An 8,259-nucleotide genomic window follows, 5' to 3' on the forward strand; every position below is an offset into this window, starting at 1 on the left:
TGATTTAAATGAGAATGAGCAGTAAAATTTCTTTAAGAAATACTGTATGTGTTGGTAAAAACACATGTAAGAGGTAATAGAAAAGCCTAAAACACATTACACAGCACAAAACAGCATGAGAGTTGGGAAGAAAGGAAGAGAAGAATTGGTATTATGTCTAAACCACCTATTATTTAGACTCCAAGTTTTAATCAGGAAGATTTTGTTCATTTACATTAATGTTTCAAGAACACACTGAAGACATTCCCTCATATGAGAAACACCGATCTTATTTACTGACATTAAACCAGACATTACTGCTGGAAGTTCTGTTATAACTGTAAACAGCTCAGTTTTTATTAACGGAATAAAAGGACTTAAAAAAAAAATCAGTATTATAACAGATAGTTTTAGTTCATATTGTTACTTCTTAACTTAACTAAGTTGGAAATTCTCAGTGAAAATGCTGAATTATTGGCGGTTAATGACTAACCTTATACACAGAAATTCACTTTGTAGACATCTGCACTGAGTGAAGGTAGAAATTACTTCCTGAACGACAAAACTTCCTGCCTCAAACTTTAAAAAGCAGGACAGTTTTTTTTCTGTGTAAGATGTCCAATTCAGGCTTAAGGATAAGTTCTGCCAGGGCTAAAATCTTAACAGACATGGATACATCATCACAGAAACAATAAATTTAATCTAGGGAGTATAAAAAAGTATCATAATTTGTCTCACAAATCAGTAGGTTTAAAATAAAAAGTCATGTTTGTATACATGTACTCTTAGATATGCTACATATTTACAGTAGTTTAATAATACAGACATGTTATGCCATTTAGGTGCATTTTAAATTAAAATTTTAATTTCCAATCAAATGTAGTTTGACATAAATTTGGAATAACAGGAACTAATCATTAACTGAAAAACAAGATATGCATAATACACTGTTTTCTAGGAAAATAACAGAAGTAAAAACTAATACTCTGAGAGCATGTTGAGATAAAGTAACAATCCCTGATATAATTTATCCGTTTACAAAAAAACCTCAGCAAACTACCACAATATCAAACAATGAGAATCACTTGCCATTTATGAAAGTTATCAAAAGCATAAATTCAAATCAAGATTAGGAGAAATCCTAATTAGGATTAGGAGAAATCATTTATATCAGGGTTCCCTATGTTCAGATTCAAGCTGTGATCAAGTCACCTATTTCCATTATTCCGGGTTCCATCCATTAGGACTATTTTTGAATTAATGCATTAGTTAAATGATATCTGTGGGAGATGGGGTAATACAAAGAGTGGTCAGGAGAGGTAAGACAAACATGTCTGGTATCATTATTAAATCAACCAAATGAGAAGAACCCAGGATACGACTGGCGTGTGGTACTCAAAGAGAAAGTTTGTAAGAGTGTCCAAGTTTAGCATCAAGAATAGCAGGCCTGGAAACCCCATGGGAATTAGATGCATCTGTTGTTGTAGGCAGCCCCAGCAAAATGTTACTGGTTCAGTAGCCTGGGGCAAGCTTTTTCTTTTTTTCCTTCTTTTCCTTTTTTGACAGCCAAGTACAATATTAGCTTGCTTTTCTGCCTTTTTTTTTTTTTTATCATCGTCAAGCTGAGGCTGGGTGAGAATATTTTGTGTCTAGACTAATAAATGTTTGTAAGGATTTTGCAAGACTGGTTTATGGGAACAGAATCCCCTTTTTGTTTTTCTGCTGGAAAAAGCAGCACTAAAAGCAAATGAGCACCATCATGCATTTGTTTTAAATTGCACATTAGAGCACTGCTATTTTGTGTGCAATCAATACATAATTTGGAAGAAAGATGCTTTTAAAATTCAAAGCTATCCCTGAGCAGCTAAGGTTCTCTTGGAAACTGAAGGAGGAGTCTGAAATTATTGTTCTTTTGTTTGCATCCCCCAGTGGGAAAGGCAGCACACAACTAGAAACCACTGTGCTTTGAGACAGCACAAATCATTAAGAATAAATATCAATCCTCCCTCCATTTAAACATTAGATATTAAAACTGAATCTAGGACAAAGGTAAACTAAACAAACTCTTTCATTTTCAAGCTGTTATTCGGTTAAATATAATATCAAAGGGATTACATAAATCTTGTAACACTCTCTACAGAAATTTTAAAAAGGTACTTATATTCTGCAAAACACAGCCTGTCTAGACCCCAATTACAAGCATCAACTTAATCAGTTGAAATTACTGGGATATGCATGGGCCAAAACCTACATTTTATTTTTAATATTTGTTTCAGAGGGCGGGGTATCTCAAGATGAAATGGCTGACTGAGCTTTGGGTGGAAATGACTGAATCTTTCCACACAAAGTAGTGCTGAAGAACCTACTCTGGTGTAAAGCAATCTTCAGTCCCAAACCTCCAGTGAGCTCTCACCCTCAGCCTGTCTCTCTCTCTCGCTAGCTCTCTGCAGCAACAGGGCTTAAACACTGCCTGGTGAAGAAGACGGCTCCTGTTCAGTAATTCACAGATAGTGATTACTATCTGTAATTGAGCATTACATCTGCAAATAGGATATTCACTCATATAAAGCAGCATATAGTTGCAAATTCTGCCCTTAGAACTACCTTGTGCCCATACGCATCTGGCTTAAACTGCAGTCAAAGTATTCCCCACTCCTTGTCATCATCCATGGAAATATTAATATACTGGAAACAAAAGAATTTTGTTTTAATTAATATACTTTAAAACAAAAGAATCTGAACTATAATTTCAGTGCACACAGTGATGTAAAACTTGTCCCTCTCTGGACATTACGTACAATGATTATTATCTCTTTCTAAGGACACGTGCTTGTGACTATTTCTTTACTATGTGTAGAAAGAGTAAACTTACTTTTCTTCAATATTACTCTTTTCTCCCATCTCTTCCCTCCCTTCCCCCTAAAGAAACAAACAGCTGATATTAGCAAGGCCTTACACTTCCCCTGGAGGAACCCAGGAAATAGAGAGTTTAAAAAAAAAGCACTACTTATCAAGAATCAGAGCTAAAATGAATGGTTTTGGACTGATAAAACACCCAAAGTTGTAGGCATCTCACAAAAAAAACCTTGCCAAAAGTAGTTTATTCCCTGCTAAATTACTTCTTTTAATGCAATAAAAGTTAGTTCTCTATTCACCAACAAATTTAAGTAAAATGTATTAAGAAGTCAAATTTGGAAAATGCTTATAAGCTACAAGTAGTGAAGTTGTCTGTGTTTGCATTATATTTAAGCAGATACCTACAATACCAGCAAGGGATCTTGTATGGGCATCAATTCCTCAAATCGATCCATGAACAAAAAACCCAAACTCATATGACACTCCAGGTGTGGTGAAACCTTTTGTCAGACCAGATCCCCCCTGAGAAGTCTGCAGGACAGAGAGCCATTAAGTATTTAACATAGCAAACAAGGGTGAACATTGTGCAGTGCTGAACGCTCCAAAAATTCCACTGAATCTACAGATGCACTTCACCTTGCTGAAAATCCTGCTGAGAAACAGAAACCTCTGAGCTTTCACGCCTGCTCCATCTAACTCACTTGGAAACTGCTGCCAAGTGTCCAACTCCTCCTGATAAAACTTGGATTTGCAGAGTACTCTCAGCTCTCACTGATTTGCTGAAGGCATTTGATCCATTTATAAAAAGGCAGTAACTTTCTACTTTGAAGGTATTCTAAAGATTAACTAGAAATCTGGAGTTTTTGAGGAAGCACACAGCTGTAACTAACATTGTACTTCCAGTCTTCTACAGTCAGGTAGTAATAACTGCCCTTTCCTGACTCCTTCCCCACTGTTTCCCCTTTACTCTTTTCTGGACATACAACATTCCTAGATCTCAACCATCTGATTACCAAGACAGAACCTTAACCCATGCACAGAGCCAGGAGAAGAGTTTTAAAATCAACAGCATTTTGACATACAAACTAAGTCTTTCCATTGTAACACAGGGAGGAAAGTAATCACATTAGTACCATATTTTGTGTATGTTAATCTATTTCATAGCTTTAGGAAAGGCAAGCTTAGACACCTCTACCAAGATTGCCTTGGACTATACAAACATGCATTTCCATCTATGAAGTTCTTAGCACCTTTCTAAGCTAAAACAATGTTAAAATAATCACAGTTCTAACCTATAACCAATGACTCAAGCCCTAAAATCTCTATGATTGCCCAAATCACAGAATTCATTGTGAGCTAACAGCTATTTTCCATCTAATAAATGTCGTTCGAAGATGCTTTGACGATTCACAGTGCTGAACATGTGGAGCTTTTACCATAATCATTAGAAAGTTCAAAAGCTCATTTCTATCCTTCTGTCTGGTGGGGTGAATTTGGCGCTCACAGAACGACGCAGGCTTTGCCAAGCAGCAAGGGCTGGCGTTACACGCGCCTCATTACACAGCTCTGTCTGCCCACTCTTTAAACAGAGCTGTCAGCCTTCAAGTCTTGCTTGCGCAATGGCTTCAAACTGTGGGTCCCCTCGAAGCATGTGAAATTCCTCCAAATCCTACTGAGACCATTAGACCAGGAAGGTGAGCAGCATATTGCAAAACACCACCAGAGAAGGCCAAATTGCATGAAGTGAATCTAGAACACCAAAGTCACTTTCTTAAACGGCTCCAAACACCACGTGGAACCTGTTCTTTTGAAGTAGAATACATAAAGTTCCTTTAGACCTGTCAGGCACAAGCAGAGGTAATGCTAAAGAATGTTCACAACATTAAGTTCTTTGCTACTTCGAAATCTTTCAAGGAGTGCAAAAAGTAGCATATTGCAAATACTTTACAGTTTTTCCTAAAGGTTCTCCAATCACGCTACACCCGTTCCTCCTTCAGTCATCAGCAATTTTCCTGTCTTCTGTGCTTTAGTGTGACAATGTGTCTTCTGACAATTTTAATGGTATAAGAAATGTACACTACTTTCTGCCCCTTTAGATGATACTCTTTTACAGTGAGTTATACTGAACTGTAACATTGATTATGATCTCAAAGCTCTTAAGGATAAAAGAGTGGTACACATCTTCTAACAAGTGATAACAGACAACTTTTGCTCAATTTGGGCTGATCCCTGAAGCTGGTTAGAAAGAATCTACTGATAGTAGAGGCACTGTTCTAAGAAATACATTACAGTCCACTGAACTCTGAAAAAGACCTGAGTGGATCCCCTGAAGTTCCATCCAGTTCCTTGACAGAAAGAGCACAGAACTGGAAATGAACCATCAGTGAAAGTGGTGCAAGGCACAAAATTAGGAAATGTCATCTGGCTGGTACAGGATAAGGAAATGTATCATTTTGGTGGCTTCCACCTCCACAAAAAAAGAAGGAACTGTTTATGCAGCAAAATGGTTTGACTATTTGGGAAAGTCCTCAACTAGCTATGAAAACTAAAAAAAAAAAAAAAAGGAAAAAAGAGGAAAGATGAATTGGAATGAAAGACTAAATTTGAATTAATAAAACTAATAATGCTGAAAATGTAAGTAGTCACATCCCTTTAATGCCTAATTTGGCAATATTAGAAATTTAAATAATAACAGAAAATTGTATTCTTATAGGTATACAGTCAGCAAAGGCAATGCTGCTGACAGGTAGTGGAGAACTACACAAGCAGAACGCTACAATCAGTATTGCTGCCTATTTAGGAAATAGGAAGCAAACAAAAGGGAAAATGGGACTATACTGAAAATGGCATCACTTGTTTACAAGTTCCTGACAACTCAGAGGCAAACCATCTTGGGCATTTATGGATCAATGACCTCGCATCTAAAGCACAAGGACAGGGAATATTGACCATTAATACACAGAAGAGAACCGCATGTCCATGCACTCAGCTAAAAATGTTCAGAACATTCCCTCATGCCATGACCCCAAAACGGTTATCACACAGGATTTTAACAGACACTGATTGTTCTGAAAATTTTACAGCAAGGTCGGGATTTATAAAAATTAGAAAACATAAAACCACTGAATTTGATACTGTGAAATCTTTACTAGACCTCAATTTGATAGGTAAAGAGAAACTGATCACAAAGATAAAGATTAGCCATAGCTTAGCTGCGTTTTGGTTGTATTTATTATTTGCAAACAGAAAAAGCCACGAGTTATGTGTAGTACTTGGATCTTTAAAAGTTCCAGCTTCGTAAAGCTGCAAAAAATCCTGAACTCAGATTCAAGGAAATAATCTGACTTCGAAGACAAATAACTGTTTTTCAAATAAGACTCTTCTAAAGTTACACACAAACAAATGGGTCACCAATCACAACTAGATGAGAAAGTTAACCCAAAATTTAAACCTTTCCCTCAGACTACATATAAACAAATGGTGGAAAATCTCAAGGGGAAAATCTCAGTGATAGCAATAAGCTTAACTAAAATGCTACAAACGGCCCAGTGAAGCAAAAGACACAAGAAACAGCCTTCTGAATACATTAGGAACAAAAGGAATCCTAGCAATATTACAACATCCATTATTTGATAGAAATTCTTCGGTATGGAGAATCTACAAAAGGGAGAATTGTTCGATACATAGCTCTAAGTCTCCAACAGTAAGTATTGTGAAAAACTTTGTGATAAATATTGTCTATTCCTGTAATAAACAACAGTTATAAATGACAGTAATTAAGACTAGATATCAGGACACTGGATCCAGCTAAAAGCATTCATATCAAGAGAGGTGTTGCAAGAGAGGAAATAATCCAGAAGAGAGCCACGAGAAACATTAGAGAAGTAGAAAAGTAAGCCTCCCAAAGGAAAGCTTTGCCTCAAACTACTGTTTTACAAAGTCAGGTTTGGGGACAATCATAGTAAACATACACACAATTACCCAAATGTGGTAGCAGAGGGCTTTTCAGTCCAGCAAAGATACAAGAACCACTAGCCTAAACTTAAAAGCAAATAATTTCAGTTACACAAAATGGCATCTACTTCTAATCCACTCAGGGGAATTCATTTAACAACATCAGAGAAATAGACTGCCTTGCTGGCAATGTTTAAAGAAAGTAACAAAAGGGTTTCTAAATGATGCATTTTTGCTCCAAGAGGTCTTAATTCAGGGCAGTCCTCTAGTCTGCATCACACAGGTTGTTTTAAACAGGGTTTCTGTAAGTTCTCCCAAGCTTTCTTTTTTTTGGCATGAAATCCTTCTGAATAAAAACAAAAAAAACAGACTGCTGGTGAAAACCAACAGCACAGGTTTTAAAATTCCTCTCTCATTCCTACGTTTGAGGGAATATTTGTTTCCATGTAACAAGTTTCATAACAAAATCCACTTTTCATTTACACAATGTTTTTATGCATTTTGAAATGCTCAGTATACTCTCTGTGTATGTCTTATTTTAAAAATACGTGGCACCTATGCCAGCTTGCAGACTGAGACATCTCAGCCTTCACTATTTTACATGACACTTTGTACACAGTAAACTTCTCCATCTTTCCATTAACTATTTAACCTACCAAGCAGCTCAGAAATAAAGTGCAAGTACCTACCAGATAACATTCACTATTGCAGATACTCTGAGCCCTTTCAGAGATCCAGAACTGCCTCCATTACATGGTTTATTGAAGTCGGTGTTGGTTTCCAGTGCTGCACATCCTGGTATAGGGGAGAGCTGAGCATCAGAACGTACCCCAAAACCCAGGCACCCCCAAAGGAGTAAACCAGACATCTTCCCCAACTTTGCCTGCACATACACCGTACTGTTCCTCTACGCTCGCCCCCGCACCGCAACGCCACGGGATGCAAGAAAACTCTGGAGCCAGAACTTCATGGCTCGTTGCCTGCCGTCAGTCTGTCAGTCCGTTCGTCCGCCTGAGCGCCAGCGGTGACACCAGGCGGGAACTCGCCGACTCCTCTGGGCGCATCGGGATTGAACTTCTTGATTCTCCTGACTGACGAGTCAGACGGATTTTCCTCCGCCCTGTGGCGAGCAATGCCCCGCACAGGCTCCCGGCACCGGGAGGAGGAAGGAAGAAAAGGGAGAGGAGCCCGTCCTCAGGCTCGGAGGGGTTTGACCCCAGTGCGGACCGGGTCGGGGGGGCACGCACAGTCCCCTTCCAAGGGATGCCACGGCTCTGCCTCCGCTCTGCCTCCCCCAGCCCGCCCAGAGCCCGCCACCCCCGACGGGCGATGACCCCCGGCCGCGGGGGCAGCACCGCCGCCAGACAATGGGGAGGCGGGCGGGGCGCGGCCGCCCCACCGCGCCCACCCCGCGGGCGCCGTCCCCGCCAGCCCCGGCCCGCCCGCCCCCGCTGACCGGGAGCCGCCCTC

General features: G+C 39.3%; 1 protein-coding gene across 2 annotated transcripts in view; it reads right to left on the reverse strand.

Moving 5' to 3' along the window:
* The window catches only part of ZHX1 (zinc fingers and homeoboxes 1), a 29,051-nt gene extending 20,969 nt beyond the window's left edge, over positions 1–8,082 (reverse strand). The window contains exons 1-2 of one of the 2 annotated variants that reach the window (XM_042035989.1): positions 7,683–8,082; positions 7,479–7,584 (exon numbers count right to left, since the gene is read on the reverse strand). The gene's annotated coding sequence lies outside the window, so the exon portion shown is untranslated. The other variant, XR_006017333.1, reaches the window with a different exon arrangement.
* Positions 8,083–8,259: the final 177 nt, after the last annotated feature.

The sequence above is a fragment of the Corvus kubaryi genome, unplaced genomic scaffold (genome assembly GCF_017639235.1).
Source record: "Corvus kubaryi isolate FWS band 111438036 unplaced genomic scaffold, C.kubaryi_AGA036_p1.0 37385, whole genome shotgun sequence".
Taxonomy (NCBI): domain Eukaryota; kingdom Metazoa; phylum Chordata; class Aves; order Passeriformes; family Corvidae; genus Corvus; species Corvus kubaryi.